Here is a 22,476-nt window from a genome sequence, read left to right on the forward strand (position 1 = left end):
GAGACAGGCCCAGCGTTTGGCACCACCCCCTACCTGGCACAGGGGAGCCTGCTTATGGGCCAGCACAAGGGACTCAGGCATTACTCAGCTGGAAGGCGGGCCCTACCCTCTTCCTTTTGACCTGAGTGCCAACTGGAGCTGGCTCCCATCCTGCCATGCCCGTCTCCGAGGCTGCCGTGGAGGCATGATTCCATATCCCTTCTGGGGAGTGTCAGGATGGCAGGGCCTCCTGTGGCACCTTCGGGGCTCTGGAGAGACTTACTGTTCTCCACACTCCAGGGACAGGCTCTGGAAACTTTTCCTAGAAGCTAAAATGGCCAGGAAGTCATCGGGCAGAGCAGGGCACTCCCTGTGGGACCCGAGTCTGGACTCTGGCCACACAGAGAGGGAAGGTCCGTGGTGTCAAAGTTCTGTTTCCTGGTGGAGTTATCTGGTGATACCTCCCCTCTCTTCTCTGATCTCGGCAGTTTCACTGAATCTCAGAACTTCAGAAGAAAAGCACGTTCCCCTCACTTCACAAAAAAGGGGAAGCAGACTATAGGACTCGGTCAGATCTCCCTTCCCTGAGCCCATCTCTAGGGCAGCTCCATTCTCATCTTCAGGAGCTGAGAGCATCTCCCTTGACCTCCGCGACGCACAGGGACACGCCAAGGCGCATTGCTGGTGCAGTGCAGTACAGGGGTGCCTTCCTCTGGGAGCAGCCCGGGGAGCTCCAGCTAAGGACCTCAGCACGGTGGACGGAGGGAAAAGCAGGAAGAGTTGTCCGCACCAAAGATCTCCAACAAGTACTAGATGGCGGGTTAACTATCCCCTCCAGCCTTGGACACATCGAGGTCCTGAAACACTCTGACCAGGAGTAATTCAGTGGCTTGGGAGAATTGAGGTTTCTCAGGAGGGGACAGGAGGATCTCAAGACCCTCAAGGTCCATGTGGACCCCTTTTCCCCCACCATAGTTCAGCCAAGGGCTGGATCAATCTGGACGTCTTTAGCAATAAAAAATGCCGATGTCGTCCTAATTCACCAGGCCCCGAGATGACAGCAAATTTACATTTTTTAATTAAACTAGCAGCCAGTTTTTATGAGAGGGGGTTGGGTTATGCAAATCAAATGGTTGTGTACGGAAGATTAGGAGAGTTTGGGAATAAATTCCACAAATGCTAATAAAAAAAAAGGAGAGAGAGAGAGAGAGAGGGAGGGAGGAGAGAGGAAGAGAGGAGGACATGGTTCCATTAGGCCCTTTTAGAGTGATTTCCCTGGGGGAGGGTATGGAGAGGGGGAGGGGAGCAGGGAGGAAGCTTTCAAACACAGGTAGAGCCATCCTGTAGTTGGGAAGCTCCCAGGATTGGTCCCCACCCCCATCCCAGGCTGATTCCTGGGTAAGAGCAGTAGAGCTGTGACAAAGAACTTGTCCTTGATTATCTGGGATCTGTTTGTAATGCCCCTCTTGAGAAGGGAAAAGCTGTCCTGTAGAAGATCCAAGTAGGCTGTTCTGGGTGAAGGGCCAAACAGGCAAGAGACCAAGTTCACAGGGATGGCCACTGAACACAGAGGAGCTGGTGAGGCCACCCACTGACGGTGGCGCTGTGGTGGCAGACCTGTCATCCCGACAGTCGTGGGGAGGGCTCACTGAGCCAGACCTGTCCCCTGGTACCACAGGCCGAGACCTTTTCTCTTAGGCAGACCTTCTGCTCCCATGTCACACAGGGACACAGACTTGAGCGATAGGGAGGCCAGGAGAGATGAGGCCAAGGGAGCTGGCCCAGGAAACAGCCCAAGTCACGAGACGGCGAAAGACTCTCCCGCTAGTTGTGACTTACCCCAAGGAGCAAAGAACTTGACTTTCCACACTCAGCCCCTGCAGCCAGAGCATCAGCACACAGAACTTCTGTGAGCCAGAGGTTCAAAGCCTGGTATTGCCAGAAGTGGAAGCTTCTATGAACTCTCATTGCTCTGGGTGCCCTTAACTCAGCAGGCACCGGAGAATGGGAATGGCCTTGTGCTGCCTCTGGAAGGATTTCTTCTTGGGTTGAGTAAACTAGATCACCCTCAGCTTTCCTTCCTGCAGACTGTACTTGGCCAGATACACCCACTCAACCAGTCTAAGCTGGGGCCAGGCTGGGCACCGGTTTTGCTAGTCTGCAGGGGGCGGGTGATCTGGTGCCATCTTGGCAGGAAGGAGCCATCAGAGCCAAGGACAGCCTGGGCTGTCTTGGAAGTGGTGTGTTTCCTGGTACCATTCAGACCGGCTGGCTGTGTACCCAGCAGTGACACTGGGAGGGGCTTGAGCATCAGATGACCTTTAAGGTCGTTGACGACCAACTCGATTTTGCTCAGTGAGGCAGGCATCCAGGGAAGAGTCACATGGGTGACGTGAGAAGCGTATCATTGGTCCCTTCCTAGTGGAAAGCATTTGCGACACCAAGTAGCTCAGGGGGGTGAAGTGGCTGTGAGCAGCCCTGATAGCAGTTACAGTGCAGTGAAATGCAGGTAACAGGCCTGGCGTGGTCCTTCTCCTACGGAGGCAGAGGCAGCAGGAGAGGTCTGCAAGGGTCCCCAAAGATCCCACCTCAAACCCTCTTCCCTGGTAGGGACCTGTGAAGGGAACCCACAGACGCTTAAGGGAGGCACAGGGAGGTGGGAGGGCGCAACATCAGTTAGGCATCTCTCCCTGCTTCCCTGGCACTGCCGATCCTCCCCACCCCCACAGCCAGGGAATCTGGCTGAGTTGCAGTTTGAGTTTTTATGATGGAAAGTAAAATAAATGGAGGCACCTTTGCAGGGCTGAGTCACTGTAGCAGCATCTCCTCATTAAAGCTGCTGCCCCTGGCTCAAGGCCCTGCCCACTTCACCAGGCAGGGATGAGGTGGGGCTCTTGACGTCTCTCTCCAGACCCTGATGGGTCGTGGCAGCATCCCTACCCCTCCATCAGCTACCTTAGCCTAGCCCGCCCTTATTAGAGAATCAGGTCCTCAGCTCACCACCAACTCCAGGCCCCAAGGTTCAACCCTCCTGAGCTTGTTTTTAAATCTCGATCAACCACCACAGCCACTGATTTCTTCCTCCCCTCATACCAATCTTCCCCACTTTCCTTTCTCCCAGTCCTCATGTTTAGAGAGGGAAGGAAGTTGCTCCAACGTAATTACTAGAAATGGGTCCCCAAGGCAAGCAGCAGCTGTTGGGGTGGCCGGGCCAGGGTCTAGCAAGTCAGAAGGTGCTGGGAGCCAGTGGGCCTGAGGTGTGGAGGAGAATCGGTTTGCCTTACTGGGCGGCCTATGAAAGGCGGCAGGCTGGTGGTCTGGTGTGTCCCTGTCTGGCTGTCTATACCTTACACCTCAGGCTCTCGTGTGAGGGAAGAGCCCCCAGCTGGGCGGTGAGTCCTAAGGAACCTGCAGAATCAAGGTGCCTAGTCCCCCAATTTGCAGGCATGCACAGTGTAAGAGAGAGCTGGTAGTGTCTCATACCGAGAAGAGGGGCTGGAAATGACGACCGGGATGCTCATGAAAGAGTGGCCTTAGGGGCATGCTCCCACCGCCCAAGTCTTTCAGCCTTTTCCCAGGCCTCTCCCCTCAACTCCGAGGGCAGTTGCTTTCCATTGTGCAAGCACAGTTTGCTGCCTTTCTGCCAGGCCACCCAGCTCTGGCAGGCAGGCCCTTCCTACTCACCTCGCTCCCCCACGCCCCTTGCCAGCCTCATACCCAGTTGGCCCTAGAAAGAGATAAGAGATAAGAGGCTGGCTGGGGCCTGCTGCTCTGAGGAGCTGGTTATAACCATGGCATTGGTGTGCTAAGACAGCATTCATGTTCATGTGCCTGGGCCCCCTGGAGGCTAAGGCCAGGGCCCTTGTTTTCCTCTACCGATACAGCTCTTAATGCTGACCATTAGACATGACCATTAGCTGCTGTGTTGACATCTCTTCCCAGTGCTTGGTCTGGGGCTGGGGCTCATGCCTTCCCACCGTAAGTGCTGGTGCAATTGATTGATGGAGATTCCTCTTCCCCAAGTGCCTGCCCAGCTCCTGAGTCGGGCAGAAGGAGGGAGGCAGGAAATGTTGTCTGAGTCCCGCAGGACCTGGGCTCTAGCTTCTCAAGAGCTTCTCGGGCCTGTTTTTACAGGAAGGAATGGGTTGGAATCATGGATGACGTGAGGGGCAAGGGGACATTAAGAGATCGGTTCTAGCCATGACTATGGTGTGTAAGAGAGTGGGCGCAGAGCGTGAGGTCAAGTTGCTGTGGCCCATCTCTCCTGTTCCCCTCCTGCCAAGCAGACTTCACTCCGGGATTTCTCTTCTAGGCTAGGATCTCTCCAGTGTCTGACCAGTAGAGGCAGGAAGGCTAGAATGAGGGGCCAGCCCAGACTGCCAAAGCTTTGGAGCTCTGCCTTATGGTAGAATGCTTGGACCATACCAGAAGAACCATGGTTCTTAAAACCATCTCCTAGGCCTGCCTTCTGGGGTGTCCTCTGGGCCCACAGCCCTGCTAGAGGCCTAAGTGCTTGGCTCTTGAGACCGCTTCCTAAAGCCGGTCTCGTGGCCTGGGCTGAGGCTAGGGCAATCCTTGGCTGTGGAGGAAATCGTGGGCAGGAGGCACATACTTTTTGTCACTCTGGATACCAGGTGTTCCCATGGATACACTCCAGAGTTGAGCTTTCCTTATAGGGCTCCGTTCTTGAGTTCAGGGGACCCCTGGGAGGGAATGTGCCTACACGAGGAGATTGGGGGAGCCAGGCCGAGCCGCCTTAGGGGATCCCCACCTTAGTTGGAGGCCTGCAGAAAGACTTCTGGAACTTGTGTCGCTAGACCCCGAAAGATGTCTTCTCCATGGTCTCAGCTTCCATGTCCTTCTGATCAGCGTCCTTCTCCCTCCTGCCGGAGAGCTCAAAGCCACAGCAAGCCGCAAGGCCTGGCCAACCGAGGATTGACTGGGTATTTCGCTGACCAGCAGGGGGCGCCCTACTGTATCTGCCCCAGTCCTTTCAGGGACCTGGGCATGTGGGCAGCCCTGGTCCAGGCCTTCTGGCTCTGGATGGGGGAGGGGTAGCCTCCCCTCCCCACCCCCAGAGGTTCCTTAGCTGAGTTTGTTTTGCCAGGGTGACCTGTTTAATCATCTCATTTTCTGGTGGCCGTTTATTCCTCGTTTCCACGGTTACGGCCCCATTAAGGGGAGAAGCAATAAGGCAGCGAGTCAAACAGGTAATAAAAACATTAAAGCCCTTGTGCACAGAGAGAGGACGGGGTGGGGGGAGGGGGCTCAGTGAGGTGAGACAGTTCAGGGAGCAGCCAAGGTAGAGGCTGCCTGGCCTGGCCCTGGCCTCTGGAGGCTGTGGGAAGACTACTCCCCAAGACCCAGTTGAGCTCAGTCCTCAATGCCCTGGCAACAGGCTGTCTGTTGGAGGTAGAGCAGGAAGCAGCGGAGAGAGAGGGTAACAAAAGCTCGCAGGACTGTCCCCAGAGAGCTGCATGACCTGTTCCAGGCCCCACCTCACCCTCGCTGGCCGGGGGTGGGGGCTCATGTCTGACATTGTTTTGAGCTCTAGAATTTTTTCTGCCAACTTTATCAGAAAGCATATTTGTGGTGAGTGCTGCTAACAGGGCCGGTCTGGTGAGTAAATATTCCTGGTGTGGACGGCCCCGTGACCTTGAGAGGGACAAGCACAGCAGTGTGGGCCAAGGGCATATGGAGGGAGGAAGGCCAAGGGTCCAGGAGCGCTTGGTCTAGGTGGGAGACCTTCCCTGAGAAGGGGCCGGGGAAGGTGTGGGAAGGCCAGGTTTGTACTCAGCGGGCTCTGTCAGCAGTGGTCTATCCCACGCTCAAGTGCCACCCCATTCAGCTGGTGAATGTGACTTGCCCCTGGTAGATGGGCCGGTCCTTGTGGTGACCACAGAAGAGTTGCTGGCCGATCCTCCTAAGGGCTCCCTTCCTCTAAGTGGATGCCCAAAAGCTGCAACAAAAAACCAGCCTTTGGCCCAGCTGCTCTGGACCCAGGGCAAAGAGCTGTGTGGGCCAGGGAGAAATGCCAGGAAACGTGAGGGTGGCATCAGAGCGGCTGTGCCCGTGTGTGCTGGAGCAGCCACTGTTGCCTGGAGCCCAGGGTCGACTCTCAGGGAGCACAGAAGGCCAGGACCGGCTCTAAGGTGTCTCTGGGTAATGGAAGAGGCTGCCTTCTTCTTTTTTTAAATCTTCTATACTCTGATCTCTTGCAAATTCACAGAGGCCTGTGTGTCTCTGATTATTAATTTCAACGTTGATTCTGACTAGCGAGGGGAGAAAGAAGGTGTGGGAAACAGGGGAAACCCTTTGGCTGGGAACTGTGCCTTGGGAGCAGGCCTAGATGAGTTAATATTCCGATCAAACAATTAAAAATAGAAAATGCTCCCGCGGCACCAGCTGCTCAAGCTCTCGGCAACTGTCACCAGCGGGTTCAGGGGGCAGGTGGTACTGGAGGAAGCCTCTCCACAAACAGCCGAGTTCAGGGATAGATGTGTCCACTGCTCTCTCAGGATCTGGAGCAGAGGTTAGGGCTCTGAGTCCTTTCAGCTCCCCTTAGGGGCCAGAGCAGGGCCTGTGCAGCCTCAGGGCTGCCTTTCTCCCCTGCAGGGCCCGGTAGTGTGGTGAAGTCATCGCCAGATGCCCTGGTAATTGTTTTAAGAATCCAACTTAAAATAAGATGAAAACTTATATTCCTGGGTGAGGAGTAATTTCCCATCTAATAGTAAATTAATGAAAGGCTTATAGCAGGCGGCCTGGCCAGGAGGCATGTGCATCTGATAAATCCGAGATCTCAGGCCCACTAGCCCTAGACCTGGAAGTGCCCACAGTACAGGCCAGGCCCTACTTCTGATGTCCTCTTGGGATACACCATGGTCTGCTCAGGTAGAAGACACGCTCCTCATGTGTTTATGGTACCTGCCAATGATAAGGACCGGCTTTCAAAAACTCCAGTGGGAGAGGCTGGGGTCTCATTCTTCGGGGTATCAGTTCCCCCAAGAAGAAAGGACTTCAGGAACAGCTACCACACAGAGTCTGGGCAGAGTGTCCACCCTGCAGGACAGTGTGGTGACAGAGGTAAGGGCATCTGCCACTCCACTTTACCTAGGACTAGAGAGATCAACATCCTAGAATCCTGGGGTCCACATCAGCTAGGGCAGTTGATCAGCCTTGATTGGACGCCAGAGTGGAGGCTACTCAATACAGTCCCCCCTCAGGCCTGGAGAGGCTAGGGACCTCCCGAGCTAACTAGGTCCTATGCAGGAGGGGGAACTCACACCTGACTTCCCTGGATACCACTCTGCCCTGACCCAGAGTGCTGTGTGGTCTGCTGCATTCAGCTAGGTGGGAGCGTGTCCTCAAGTGGGTACATACATGCCACCCAGGCAGGACAAGACATTACCTAGAGGCCTGGGGGGCTAGAAGCGGGCTTGTAGCAGTAACTCTACACACCTTTTCCACGGAGACCTCTCTTTCTGTGGATCACAGATGGATTAGGGCAGAGTGGTATGACATGAGCCACATGACCTCACACGTCACACATGCTCAGCACCTTCCTTCTGAGAGCACCAGAGAATGAGTGTCACACCTAACACTTCTCTTAGAAAAAGACGAGGTCCGGTGTGTCTGGCCTGTTTCACAGGTGCAAGGGGATGTAGCCTAGTGGTAGAGCCACTCTCTTAGAACATGTAAAGCCCAGGGTCCCATCTCTAGCCCTGGAGGGAGAAAAAAAAACCCAGGAAACCCAGGTGGGGAAACAGGAGGCCCATAGTCACTGCCAGACTTGTTCCTAAAAGCCAGGAGACAGACACAGTGTGGCGCTTCCTTGCCAGAGGGGAAGCAGGCTTCCCTGAGGTGCTGTTCCACATGGCAGTGTGGAGGGGGAATTGCAAAGCTTGCATGTCCCTGGGTATTGGCTGTGTTATTCAGCCTGTGTCCCTGAAGGCCTCAGATCCCATTACAGTCCACTCATCCCCTTGGACTCCTCCCGGGCCCACCTACCGTGTAGAGGCTGATGTAAATGGCTGCTAAGACTTTACAGGCAAGCTTATTTTGCTGAGAGCCTCATCCCTCACAGCTCCTGAGAAAAGGGACTCTCCCTTGTCTTCAGGGAGGGCCGCCAGTGTGGGTCACTTTGGCTGGTCCCTGGTGAAATGGATGTGAGCAGAGCAGACCAGCCCAAAGCACTTGTGGAAGCAATCTAGACAAGCGCTGTTCTCCTAGGAGACAGGTCTTCGGGTCTGTGTCTGCCCAGGGTGCTTCTGTGAAGGCGGAGACGGGTGGAGGGGATGCATCCCCTGGCCCGCTCAGAGACCTCTAGTTGCTGCACCTCAGTGTTTCCTTGGGAACGGCAGAGAGCAAAGTGGCTGCTTTGCGGACAGCTGTCCAATGGAGTGGGGCTCAGCCTGATCCCTGGACTGGGGTTGCCCCTCTTTGCTTTATGGGTTTGAGAGGACCTGAGTTCTTTGCCAGATTGGACCATATTATGGTTTAGGAGGTGGGGAGCATGCCAGTATCTTTAGGGCAACTTGGGGGGTACTTGGGGCATATCTACCCTGGCATCCTACGTCTATTCCACCCCAGAGGAGAAAGTTATGAAGCAGTTGGGCTGAGAATTCCTTGTCTGACAACCCAGGAGAGCGTGCTCCAAGAGGGAGCCAGACCCACAGATGGTGTGACTGGACCAGAGTGGAGTCCACGGAGAGGAGGGGGAAGAGTAGGTGCCCTGTGGCCACTGATGTTCAAACTGACACCAGGGAATCCCAGGCCCTCCCTGCTAACTTAGCTCCAGGCTGAGGCAGCAGGTGGGTTAAGCTGGAGGGCAGAAGCGCCTGCCCCTTCCACACCAAGTTCACCATCTCAGGCAGTGGGGTCATGACCCTCTTGATAAGAAGGGTCATTCTGGGGCTCCTTGGGAGTCTGCAGATGGCAACAGAAGGTAGCTCCTCCTTCCGGAAGCTGAGGCAGGACTAAGAGCCCCTGAGCAGGAGCCTGGATGTTTTCAGTTTCCAGGTCCCTTGGGGGCCCAGGGGCAGATTGAGACAGGCTCCTTGCAGGGGAGGTGTTAACAAACAGCAGGTGATTAAACATGACAAGCGGTGACATTTCTGTTCAGGGTTCTCAGTCCCGGCAAAGCCAAGAATGAAGCTATAAACCCTGACATTTTGTGTTATGCACTGAGAGGATTTTAATAGACCTCGCTCCCTCTTCTCCAGTCTTCTCTCCCTCTTCACCACCCCCATGACATCCACTGTCCCACCAAGTGAGCGGGAGAGAGCAGGCGGCCTGCCATTCCCTTTGGCCTGGCCTCCGGGAGCCTCCTGGGCCTCCCAACCCTCTGTACCCGCTGTTCCTGGCCAGACACTGCCCTCCACCTTCTTTGGCTTTGGTCTTTCCTGCTGTCCCTCCGCACACACACCCCCTTGCCTCTCTCCATCCTTCCCTTTCTCACCTCCTTTTTTTGGGTCCTGATCTCACAGCCTGTCCCTTGGCTGCGGCTGCCCCAGTTGTCAGGACAGCAGGTGGCTGTCCCTGTGTCCTCTGTGCCTCCTAACATTTCCAGACAGACTTGAGAGCGGGCTAAGGGAGACCGTGGGGCTTGGTATGGGCTCTTCCCCCATCTTTTTTTTTAAATCTCTTTTTCTCCTTTTTGGGACAAGGACAGAAGGCAGAGGAGAAAATTGCCCCACACTGCAAACAGTTGCTGGGTTTCTTCAGAAAGGACTGGCCGGCAACAGTTGTTCCTCATACAGGGAAATACCGGAACAACTGGGGCCTTCTTTGTTCTCTGCAGGGTCCTGGGAAGGGCGTTTGGAGGTGAGCCTGGGGCTGAAGAGGGCAAGATACGGTGTCAGCTCAGTTCCATCCAGGGAGTCCCCACCCTGGCAAGCAGAGAAGGTTCCTAGAGCTCAGCAGGATCTGCTTCAGAAGTCAGGCCACACCCTGGGTCCCCGGCTCTGCCCTAGTGAACCTAAGGAGCACTTAGCTCTCTCTGCTCATTTCCGTAAATATTTATTGGGCCAGACGCTGTGCTGGACGGTCCTTCTGTCCCATGGATCTCTTGGTCTAGTGAGGTGGATGGATGAGTTGTTACTTTAGAAGAGCTACAAACAAGAGCAGGACTCAGAGATGAGCACAGAGGGGAGGGATGAGCTGGAGAGCTTCTCGGAAGGGATACTCACTAGGACCCCTGAGGGATGCCCAGAGCTGAAGGAGGTACCTCCGCCCAGGGGTCAGGGGTCAGGGGTCAGTGTACTGAAGGTCTGGGGTAGAAGAGTGGCTGCCTCGCAGGTGCCACCTGGCGTGGAGGAGAATTTGGGCTGTGTCGTTCCTTTGATCTCTGGGACCCCGAACTTGCTTTTCTGTCTACCCTTCCACCTCTGCCCACCTGGGCCCGGCATGGTGGTCTGGGTGAAACAGGAATGAGGTTCATCCCCCAGTGAAGCAGACAGAGAACAAGAAGTAGGCAAGTGTCCACAGACTGGGGCCACTGCGGCCCCCACTCCTGTGGTGAGTCACAGGAAAAGAGGCAGGGGTGGTGCGTGTGACGGGCATTGGTGCAGGAGCAAAGGAACCAGGAGATGCCAGGTCTCCTTGCCCCTTCATTTGCTGACAGCAGGGCTCAGCAAGGCCAGGTAAACTCCAGGAGCCTCCTGACCTCATGGCTGCTTCCGCTCCGCTCTCATGGGAGTTGTGGAGTACTTGATGGGTCCTTGTTAGCCTCCAAGCTTCCTGAGACTTCAGACTATGCTCTAGGGTCCTGAGGGCCAGGGGAGGCAGTGCCAGGGTGAATTCAAGATGCAGCTGAGTAGCCCTGCAAATCAGTAGGAGAAGGGTCGTGGAGAGCCGGAGCAGAGGGGAGCAAATGTGTGTACGGGCTACTGGGGTCCAAGTTCAGCTCCTCGTCCACCGGTAGCTGGCCTCACACCTGTGCTAGATAACCGCAGCCACGGGCAGCTGTAGGACCTGTTGCCTGGAAGGATCTCATACAACCAATGGACACTTTCTTTACAGAGTTGCCTTGGCCCAGGTGCCAGGCTGAAGGCTCCTTACCAACACATTGGTTCCCCAGGAGAGATCAGGCCGGCTTCCCTCCCCAGGAAGAGCATAGAGGGGACAAGGCAGACCTCGGCTAGTGCCCCTCCCCACTCCACCCTGCCTTTCTGACAAGCTTGGTCCAGGTCCCTGGATGCCACCTCTGTGGCTCACTGCCAGAGTCTAGGTGGAACTGTCTGGACCCTCGAAGGGACTTCACTTGACTGCTGGGCTGGGGGTCATTGTGGAGAGAGGAGGGGAGAAGAGTCCTAGAACCCAGACTTGGCCTACTGCCCCTGAAGGTCCAGAGCCAGGTTTTATTATAATCCCTACATCCTGTTGCAGATCCTTAATCAGCTGGATCCCAGGTTGGGCTGGACCCTGTGGTGACACTCAGGGCTGTAGCATAGAAAACCTGAAGTGGAGTCTCCGGAGCTGGGCTTGGGCTATGAGGATAAGGCAGGTGGAGAGGAGGAGAAGGGAGCCAGCCCAGCACAGGATGTGGACAGAGCCCAGACCCACCACCCACCAACCAGGCTGGGGGTGGAGGAGCAGCTGTTGCAGACTGGGAACCAAGGCTATGGGGGGGGCACACTAGTCTGTGGGGGCTGCCATGTCGCCTTGTGCCACTGAGACGGCGGCGGTTCTACAGCAGCCCTGACAGAGTCAGGAGGGAACCCTGGGTGATGTTGGTTCCAGGCTCTAAACAGACTTGCTAAACTCCAAGACTTGCAATGTTCCTGCTCTGCTAAGCTCCTGGGTGGGCAGAGGGCCGGGGGTAGGGAGGCCCTGGCTTCTGTGAGCTTGGGTAGCCAGGGCCTGAAGCTCTGTTGAGAGGCAGCTGGGAGGGGGAAGACCCCAGAGGCAGAAACAGAGCTGCAGTGCAGAGCACTGTGTCAGCCTGGCTCCTTAGTTCAGGCTAGCCCTGATGCCGCTGTGTGGTGTCTGGGGAAGACCCAGGGGGTAGTGGGAAGGACGCCCCACCTGAACCCTCAGTCTAAGGTGCCATGGTAGAGAAGATGCAGGGACATGAAGAAGGCAGAGATAGCCAGAGAACGGAAGCCAGAGTGGGCTGGCTGGCAGCGGGTGGGCAGACTGGTGTCTGTCCTGCCAGGGGCCCAGGCTGGCTCTGTAGACAGCCTCTTTTCTATATGGAAATGAAGAATTTAGGCTAATGGAGCTCAACCATCTCTAATTTTGCGATGGCAGGAGGATTTTGATTGAAAGTAATTAAGCAAGCTAGCTGTAAAATTAATTAAAGCAAAAGGGGGGGATTTTTTATTGGATTGGATAGCGATATAGCGTCTGTCAGGCGGGGGACGGATGGGGGTGACCTGAATCCTCTGCCCTCCCCCTCCCACTCGGGACGTTTATGTCACTTTAATCTCCTTACAGCGGCTGCTGTGCATTTGTTTGAAATAATCAAGGAAATATGGTCAGAAATTGTCAGCTTTCAGATCTAATTTACCTGACGGCCCCTGCGCAAGCCGGCGAGGCCTGGGGAGCGAGCGAGCGTGAGCAGTGGGGGAGCCGAGTGGGCTCCATGCACGCTGGGCTCCGCTGCCCACACCCTAGGCCCCGGCACCCCCCGAGGGGGAGGGCAGCTGCTGCCAGGTCCACGGACACCTCTTTGGGCTTTGCCCCTTTCTGGAACAGACACCCTCCCCCCACCCACCTGCTGCCTCATCCCTCCACTAACCAGCTTTAGGGTTTAGGGAATATAGGATTAGGGAGGTGATTGTAATTCTTTATTCCAGATGGCTGACAACTGCTAACCCCCTCCCCCAGGGCCACAGTTTTAAAAATACTCCTAAATTAGTCCCCTCATGTCCCCCTCACTATTGGCCTCAGTAAAGGATTGGAGGCAGTAGGCTTCAGAGATGGTGGCGGACGGGCGTCACAAGCTGCCTCCCGACCCCTCTGGGCCGTGCTCACTACCCAGGGCCTGTCTACCCCAGGCCCCTTCTCCAATTCCAGGATAGTTCTCGCCCTCCTTCCCTTCCACAGCGCAGCCCAAAGGACTGTGGGAGCTCAGTCCCTGCTGCAGGAAGGCCCCTCCCTCCACCACGGTCTCAGTTTCCAGTGGATAAACCAGAACAGAGCTAGCCTCTGCTCATGCTGCTCTTGTAGAACTGGGGTGCTGGGCTTCCAGCCCTGTACCCTGTACCCCAGAAGCTCTGCTTAAAGCTGTTGGGATTCTTGGAGGGGTGGAGCAGTATGTGGCCTGAATCCTTCCCAGCAGGGATCCCCTGTGGGGACCAAGGAAAGACTTTGGAACAGTCAGTTTCCAAGGTTGTGGAAGGTTCCCCTTTAAACAGAAAAGGGTCTGGTGGTCTTCAGGGCAGGAGAGAGCTCAGAATAGGAACCGGGTCCTCTGCTCTGTCTGGTCCTGGGCAGTGAGTGACCCTGGCTTTCACCAAGTCCTCCTAGGCCTCGGCCCCTTTGTAGTTCTGAAGTCTGGCGCAGGTCTAAGACAGCCTCCATCTTGGTAGCTGTTCTCTAGGTTGGGAGGGCACATGGGGCCGGGATGTAGGCTTCCCCCCACTCCCCCAAAACTCCTACAGCCTCAAATCCTTGCCTGTGCCCCCGGGGCCGACAGCAGGTTCAGGGCTCTAGGAACAGTTCCATCAGGAGGGTCTGCCCCACCTGCCCTCTCTGATGCCACCCGACACCTCTGCCTTGTCCTCCCCCCCCCCGCCCCGGGGCATGCCTCCCACCTCCAGCACAGCTCTGGGGCAGGGTGACTCAGGCTGCCTCCTCGGCAGTCAGGGAATGTGAGCGTCTTCTCAGCTCAACTGCCAATGGGGCACGACAGCTGGAGGCTGGGGAAACATCACCTGCCCCCTTGGAGCTCTCTCGGCTCCAGCCTCCACTCTCCCCCATTATGAGTCACTGGAGGGGGGCAGTGAAGCCCAATGAGCTCTACACAGAAAGAGGGGAAGAAAAGCTGTTGGTTTAGGACCCTGCAGGGCCTAGGGCACAGTTGTACATGCCTGACTTGGGAACGGCACTGAGGTCTTTGGAGCCCCACAGTCCCCTTCTGCCTGTGCCCACAAGATCTAGCCAGAGACAGAGCCCTTTTGCCTTTTGCGTCCATCTGCTTCCCAGGACCCAGATCTCATGAGATAGAAGGTTAGAATGAGTCTGGCCTCCGCCTAGCTTCTTACCTGAACACATGGCTCATAGCTACTTGTCCTTTTGATGTGGAGGGACCAGCCCAGGGACCTGCAGGGGAGACTGGGAGGGCCTCTGGCCTTAGGCTAGGGCTCATTTCTGAGCTGGATGTTGGTCTGGGCAATGACAGGCTCCCAAGTAGAGGAAGGCACTGGGGAAGGCCTAGTCAGGCTGGCGCTCTGAGGCAATGGCAGACAGAGAAGCACAGAGGAGGGAGGCAAGGCCTCCTTACGGTCTCCCGGTGTCCTGGACACCACTCTGCGCCTGCGTGGGAATGAGGATGCTGTACTGAAAATCCACTTTTAAAGTAAATTCTGTATGGCGAGGAGAGAACTTGGATTCTGCAGTGGCCCTCCTTGAAGAGGAAGGGCGGTGATGGGCAGTGGCAGACAGGCAGCAAGATGGGCCGTGGGCACTGGGATGGGAAGATCGAGGATAGCCTGGGGTGAGCACATGCTCAACAGGACCTATGGCAGTGAGGGTGCAGGAAGTCTGGGCGAGGGGAGAAGTGGGAGGGAGCTCGGGTTTAGAGGCCGAGGACCAGCTCAGCAGTACTTCGACGCCTGTCACCTGGCCACCCCGGATTCCAGCTTTCTCCTCTGGCCCCCAAGGCTTCGAGGGAAAAGCACCGAGGTACTGGCCCCATCTCCCTAGTACCTTTCCCTGTCTGGGCTCACTGTGACTCTGCCTTCCCCTGCAGCCGTAGATCTGAGCCTTGTGTGGAACTTGTGGCAGGAGAAAAGGCGAGAAAAAGGATGAGGCCCCAGTAGCTCCAGGATGCTCTGGTTTTCTCAAGGTCCCTGCAGATCTTGGGCTTGAAGACTTTGCATTGGGGGTCTGCCTGACCTAGCTTTCTGGGTACTTTCTTGCTTTAGGTGGGGCTTGGTCCAAGTTACGGTAGCTGGTCTCTTTCCCCCAGAGCAGATGGAGGAAGGCTTTCCCCACAGTCCTTACTGATGCCTTTAGGAGAGTTCTCAGGGTGCCCTGACACAGGGGGTCGGGGGAGAAAGGTGCCTGCTTGACTGGGAGAAAAGCCCAGAGTGGCAGGGGTCCAGTTCCAGGGATCATTAACTTTAGGGTCTCCTAGTACCAGGGACCTCAAGCCTCCCCCAGCTAGGTCCCTGCTGGAGTTGGCTAGATGTGACCAGGCATTGGGATCCCGGAAGTACCAAGGGCCAGGCAGGGCTGGGCCGTCAACCCCTGACCTTACAGAAGCCCCTCCCTCTAAGTTCTCTGCTGTGCCCTACTCTCTTTCTGTACCCATGTGCCCACCCTATTACACTAGACCATCATGCCTTCCGGTCCGGCCTCAGTGTCTCACCCGTCGGGCCTCGAGTCTCGCCGGCCCGCTCTGGCCCGTCCTCCGTCCCCCCGGCCTCACAGTCACATTTTGCTTGCCAGCGCAGGGCACTGAAAACTGCTGGCACCGCCAAAAACCCTGTGTGCTATGACTCCCCAAACATCCCTTTATTTTTATTGTTCTGTTAATTACTGTTTAAACTTTAATAAGTCACTTCGTCAGGAGGGGGGACCTGCCGTGAGCTTTTCTGTGCAAACACGGGCTGGGAGTGACTCGGGTGTAATATAACCCTTTATGCGATGTGGGAATGTTTAGACTGTAACAGAAACTTGTTATTTTAATGACAGTTGGGGGGATCTGAGCTCAGAAAAGGAGAGAGGTGGGCGCTCCCCTCCATTCCCACTAAGGGCTTGGAGTGTCCAGGCCTCTCTAGGCCAGCTCACTCGCTGCCCCAGAAGGGGGTCCAGAGAGCCATGAGGCCCTGGTGGGCTACCCACTGGGCAGTTACTGACGGAGCTGGGCGGGCAGACTCCCTCAGGGGGTGCCTTCAGAAGGAGCCTGGCACTTTGGGGCGGGAGGGCCTGGGCAGGTGAGTCACAAAGAGGAAGTCCAGCTTGGGCAGATGGGGTGGAGGAGGTCCTGCCAGTCACTGGGTCTCTGGGCAGAGGCTGGCAGGGCCATGCGAGGTTGAACTCTGTGCTCAGCTTCCTCCGAGACTGCAGAGAAGGAGACTCTCTGTGGTCAGCCTTGAGTGTAACAGAAGTGGCACCATGTGCTCATCACCTGCATCCCAGACAGTCATTCCTTAAACACACTCTATCACAGATGTGGACACTGGGGCCCAGGACAGGAGATAATGAGTAAGTGGCAAGCACTTAAGAGGAGCGAAGGATCTGCTCGGGTTGTTTTCTTTGGAAACTGACGAAGCCCTAATGCTGCTTCTCATCTCAGGAGGCGGCATGTTCCAGGAGGGCGGGGCTGGAGCCTCTAAGGCCCTCTTCTGGGGTCAGAGATGGTCCCCACCAACTAGTGGGAAAACTTGGGCAGGACTCACCCCCAGGCCCCTCCTCCCATCATGGGCAACTAGGCGGTGAGGCCAGGGTCACCCTGAATTCTGGTGATGGGGACCACCCGCCATCTTCCTCACAAGCCTTGCTTTCCTCAACTTTGAGGCCTAGAGTGAGGAGGAGGGCAGCTGCTGCCGGGTTCCCTGGAGGCACTTCCGCTACACACCTGCTTCCAAGGTAGAGACACCTAAGCCTACGGCGTTCCTGAGAAGACCCCAGGACGCCTCAGGACAGATTTCCCTGCTCGCTTTCTTTGATCCATCTGTCTGTCCATCTCTGCATGCTGCCAAGCCGCGTCCATCTGTCTGTCCATCTCTGCATGCTGCCAAGCGGCGGCTGCATTACTGTCTTTAGAGCAGTAGGAATGATCTGGAGCTCACCGTCAAGGACCTGCTCTTGACTGGTGTTGATGAAGGGGTTTCAGGGAAGGGTAAATTAAGGGGGCAGCTGCTGTCCAAGGCAAGACTAGCAGGGTCCAGTCCAGCTGAGGAGGTAGACCTTTGCATACTGCGCTCACTGGTCTAGCTCTGACTGCCTCTCATGGAAGGCACGTAGGGTGTGAGGGGTGGGGGACCGTAGGGCGTGAGGGGTGGGGGGCCGGCTCTGCCCTGCTCCCCACCTCCTGCTGGGCAGGGCAGAGCCGGAGGTTCAGGTCCCGGGTGCCCTCAGGCTAAATGGACAGCCCCCAGATGGTGGCCACGGCATGGACCACGAATCGCTGAGGTTTTCCTTTTCCGAGCAGTGCGTTTCCCTAAATTGTCTTTGACTTCGTGCATGGGTAATGAAAGTTTATGCCCTTGTTAGAAGGACAGGCGGCCGGTTCCAGTTAGAACTGGGGCTGTCTCGCTGCCAGCCTCCTCAGCCCCCTCCCCAGCAGGAGAGCTGTGTGTGTGTGTGTGTGTGTGTGTGTGTGTGTGTGTGTGTGTGTGTGTTTGCACATACACACTCACACGAAAAGCCCCTCCCTCCCTGGTGAATAAGAAGGCTGTTAGGGGAAGGGAGAGGGGACGGGAAAAAAAAGAAAAGAAAAAAATTTCCATATTTGTGTAAGTTGCTTTAAAAGCATTTTATCATGTCATAAAAAAGGGAAAGTACTCTCAGAAATTGATCCTCTCTGCCAGCCCATTGGACAGAAGGACGTTGGGATGTTAATGGCCATCCTGCTCCAGGGTGGCTTATTAAAAAATTTATACATAAATGCTTAAAATTGCATAAATTATTTAAAAAAAACCAACAAAGTAAGCAATTTGAATTCCCTCTTTTCCACCCCTTCTCTTGGTCCCCGCTTCCCCGGCCCCTCCTCAGGGCCCTCCTGGTCCCCAGGCTCCTGTTCCCTCCTCGGGGTGTTCCCCCTGTTCGCTCCACTTCCCGCCACACCCCAGACACAGTCTGCCCTACCTTCCTTAGGGGTTTCCCTGCCTCACCCACAAATTAATGAAACATCCAGCCCACCACCAAACACTCACATGCACGCGCGCTAATAAAAACACCACTAATAATGCCCCAAATCGCGAAATTAAATATTAAGGCCAAAGGAGGCGGACGAGGAGCGGGGCCGCCGCCGCCACCACCGTCGCTGAAGTTGGAGCTGATGAGTGTGTCTCTCGCAGGCGTGGAATGTCACCCACACATCCTGGAGACTGGAGTGGGGAGTTTTATGATGGTTTTTCATTGATTTGTTTCCCCAGCGCAGCTGCCGACCTCTATTGAGGGACAAACATAATCAGCACTGACGCAAATTAGATGGTTATTCGTTTTGAAAATTGACAGAAAAACAATAAAAAAGATGAAATGCTCCCAAATCAATAGATATAATGAAATTCAAATAATCCGAGAGATGAGGTCTCCATGGCAACTGATAATGTGGAAAAGAAAACAATTTAATAAAGGACAGACACACTTTGAAAACAGATTGGGCCCGGGGAGGGGGGCGGGCTGGCGGGCGGAGGACTGGAGCGCGGGCTGGCGAGTGAAGGATCACTGTCCGTCCCAAGGACACCCGCCATAATTAAGCGAGGCTTTCGGCCCCAGAAAGTGCAGATTCAGGTTTTAATACACAAAATTATTTCAGGAGCAGTGAATCGGAAAGTCGTTTGTAATGACCTTCCTGAGAGGCCCGGGCGCGGGGCATGTTGGAGGCTGGGCGGCCAGGCCGGCTGAGTTATGGCATATTTGTGTTTTTATAGTGCAGAGGGGAGGGGGTGGTGGTAGGGAGGGGGGGGAGAAGGTTAAACAGTATTTACAGCTCAGTTGTTTTCAGAGAGGAAGAGAAATAGAGTTCATGGAGAGATGCAGCGGGCAGGCAGGCGGGTGAGCCAGGGAGGCCTCGGGCTGCAGGGAGGGGAGATGGGCCCGGTGGGTCTCCCCCTTAGACTGCCTGACCTGTGTCTGCTGCCCAACCATAGAGGATACTCAGAGCTGCCACCCTGCTCCAGTGCCTGGTATGGCTCAGCTAGTAGTGTCTTCTAGGTGGGGCCTCACGGAGGATGCATGGCAGCCTAGGTGCAGGCTACATGGGTGCCCAGCTGTACCTCCTCAGTAAAAGGGTGGGGCATTGCTGCTGCTGCTACCAGAAGGTCACCCTGCTGGGTCTCACAGTCTTCCTTTCTTTGCATGGTACCATGCTCATTCATTTAGACGATTCTTTCCTCTGAAGCCCAGTGCTGGGGCTCCGTGCGTAAGAACCCAGATGAGCATGTGAGAACCACATAGCCTTCTCTTTGACTTTGCCAAGTGCCTGCCCTGAGCTCAGGCTCATGGCATTTGCAGAGCTCAGGGCCACAGAAGGGAAAGGGACCAAGCTGATCCTTGCCTGCCGCAGGAATTAAGAAGTCACCCCTGGGGGGCCTGGTGTCCCCTCACATCGTCTGCCCTCTGGCATCTGGAACTGTGTCTGTGTCCTATTACCACGACCACACAGCACTTCCAGAACCTCTCTGGGCCCACGTGTGTACACAATGTGAATACACAACCATAGAGACTTGCACACATGTAAGTGTAAACGTGTGTGTGTGTGTGTGTGTGTGTGTGTGTGTGTGTGTGTGTGAGCACGCGCGTGCTCGCGTGTGGTTGCACACACACACGAGCAGCAGGCAGGCACAAGTCAATGTGTATTTGCTCAGTTTGTGTTTTAAATCTCCCCTGGGTGGCAACTCTCTCTTTTCTCCCCTTCCTGTTTGGCTGTGACCTGGGGGAGATTGATAGCCAGCCTGTGCGGTGGATGCTAACAGTTCCCCTGATTTATAGAGTTACTTACGCTAAGTGAGGCCACTTAGACGCGTCTGGATAGTAAACCTTTTAACTGAACTAAAAAAAAAAAATCATAATAAATAAATAAACAAAGGGGGCAAGCTAGGGCCCAGTGGCCAAGCCCCGCCCACTCCCCAGCCTGGAGGGCCAAGAACCCCAGGGTAGCAGCAACCCTTCCCTCCTCCCACAAATACTCAGAAGCCCTTGTGTTCCCAGCCAAGGTTGGGATCAGGCCCAAGAAGGGACATCCCTCTCCTAGGGGACAGTTGTTGGCCAGGAGAGCTAGGGGAGGGAACTGTTCGTATGGAGACAGGCAGAGCAGTGGCAGAGGAGGAAGTGAGGGGCCGGTGTCCAGCTCCTTCCCTTGCTCACAGGCTCTCGTGTCACGCCTGTGTGCTTTGCCACAGTCGTGGCTCTTGTAATCACTCTTGAAATTTGTCCCCGCATCTGTGCTGAACAAGCCGGGGTGATACAGGAAGTGAACTGCCTGCCTGTCTTGTTGTCACAACATAGCCTCCCATTTCAGTCCAGGCGCGGCCTGCAGACGGTGCTCTGAAGTGGTGTTGAGGCCAAGGCACAGCACTGCCAGATTGGGGCTTGTGGTCTGTGGAGTCTGAGCTCTTCCTGGGTAGCCAGGGCAGAAACTCCAACAGTACACCACCTCTGAGACTCTGGACAGCTGTTCGGAAGGCTGTGGGAGGCCTGTGCAGGGTTTAAGCCTGTGGCCTTGGACATCTGAGCCTGGGGGGAGCCGTGCTCTAGTGCTGACCGGGTGACAGAAAGCAGTTAGCAGCCTCCTTGCGTCTGCTGCCTCATCTGGAAATGGGGACACCACACCCGACATGGTGGCATATGAGGGGATCACCAAGGCCTGCGCCAGAGCGTATTCCCCGGCGTGGACAAGGTGCTCTGAGGGTGTCCACCTGCGACAGGACTCTAGATACTGTGGGCTAGGACAGTCACCAGAGTGGCCCAGCAGTGCCCATGGCCCCTGAGCTGCTTCTGGCCAAAGGCAGGCAAGGCCCCATACACCCCCACCCCAGGGGACTGGCTGCTGGCCCCTGCCTCCCCACCTCCTGATATACAGCGGGCATTAGGCCGCCCAAAGGGGATACTGCATCCTTAGGAAGAAATATGTCCTCATTTTTCTTAAACACCGTTTCCACTGAGTGAAATGTTTAGAAGGGACGCGCAGGGAGAACTTTATTTCCTACCAGGGAGTTCAGAGCCACCAAGCAGAGCCCATAAAGCACCGGAGCCCGGTGGCTGACAGGCAGCCTGGCCACGAAATACATTACTCATGGGGGGTGGAGGCAGGGGGCTGCCAGGCCTGCCCAGCCCCATGGGACTGCCCCCACCCCAGCAGGATCAGCAACTCCAAGACCCAGGGCCACAAGGCAGCGGGCATCAAGCCTTTCCTGCTGTGCTCAGGCTGCCTCTGAGAGACGGTCTGGCTGGACCAGATGAGGAGGGAGCCGTTCTTCTAGCTACCTTTGGTTTTCACTTCATGGTCAGGGAGGCTGGGGCACATGGGGCCCAGGTGCAGCCCTCTGAGCCCCCCTTCCTCACCAAAGCTGGCAGGAGCCCTGGCCTTCCCAGCCTTCGGAGGGAATGATGAGATTCATGCCAGATCGGGCCCTTCTCCCGAGGCCCTCCCTTCATTCGATTTCTGAAGCTGGCTGATTTGAATATTTATAAATATCAGTAAATTATTTATTGTAGCAATCTGCTGCACCATTTTATCCATCGCAGTTAACACTTTAGGGGGCTCCAAGTTATGGGAACAGGAAGTGAGGTTGAAGAGGAGCCGTCATAGGAGACGGAAGAAACTCCTGTAGGGAAGCCTGGGCCGGTTCAAGCCCCAGCCTCAGTGGCTCTTGGGAGCATGTGCTCATGCTCTGGGGTGTCTACAGCTCCAGGATCAGCTTCCTTCTCTGACAAATGAGATCATCGTGGTGCCTGCTCACCATCCTTAAGGGCTTCAGTGAGTCTCCGCTTGAGTGGTAGACAACTGTGCCTCTCCTTACCTAGCCCTGGCGGGTTCTCCTTTAATCTCGGATGCCTGCTGAGGGGGGAGGGGCTTGTTGAGTTTCAAGCCCTCATAAGGAGAATTGGAACCCAGGGAGCTTAGAGATGGCAACCCCAAGCCTCCTGTCTGTCCTTTCCTCCTGCTTCCCTGAGCCAAACAGGCTCTCCCTGCCTTGGTGTCTTGATTGAGATGCGACATCACACCTGCCTGTTGCCCCTGTTGGGCTCGACATCTTTTCCCAGTCCATGCTTGCCAGGTCCTGTGCTTGGCACAGACAGACTTCACCTTGCACTTCTACCGTGCCTCTCCAGCGAGAAATCTGGCCCAGGCTTGGAGCTCACCACGGGCAGAGCCAGGCTGTGCGCTCAGGACTCTGGCCCCACGGCCAGGCCGTAACCTATACCGTGCACTTCCTCGTGATTACCCTGCTGGTGCAGAGCTGCAGGGTTCAGCAACAGGCTGCCAGGAGTTGGGTGGACTCTCGCAGGTCCTCCTCGTCTGCACTCTCCGCTACCCACCTTCGCTGCCGCTCCCAAGTCTGCCCACCTCTGGACAAGCAGAACAGGAGCCCCATGCGCTTCCCACCCTCCGGCCCAAGCCTGCCTCCTGGGCAGTATTGTTCCCAGAGGAAGTGTCCA

At 55.8% G+C, this 22,476-nt stretch overlaps 1 protein-coding gene and 1 long non-coding RNA gene across 4 annotated transcripts in view; one reads left to right on the forward strand and one right to left on the reverse strand.

The window, feature by feature from the left end:
• Positions 1-22,476, forward strand: part of Casz1 (castor zinc finger 1) — a 146,159-nt gene that overhangs the window by 96,443 nt on the left and 27,240 nt on the right. The window lies entirely within an intron of this gene.
• LOC143272067 (uncharacterized) lies at positions 9,981-10,782 on the reverse strand. Its single transcript, XR_013049474.1, has 2 exons — positions 10,643-10,782; positions 9,981-10,088 (listed from the first exon to the last, which is right to left on the reverse strand). It is a non-coding gene; the product is annotated as an uncharacterized LOC143272067 (long non-coding RNA).

The sequence above is a fragment of the Peromyscus maniculatus genome, chromosome 2, assembly GCF_049852395.1.
Source record: "Peromyscus maniculatus bairdii isolate BWxNUB_F1_BW_parent chromosome 2, HU_Pman_BW_mat_3.1, whole genome shotgun sequence".
NCBI classification, from domain to species: domain Eukaryota; kingdom Metazoa; phylum Chordata; class Mammalia; order Rodentia; family Cricetidae; genus Peromyscus; species Peromyscus maniculatus.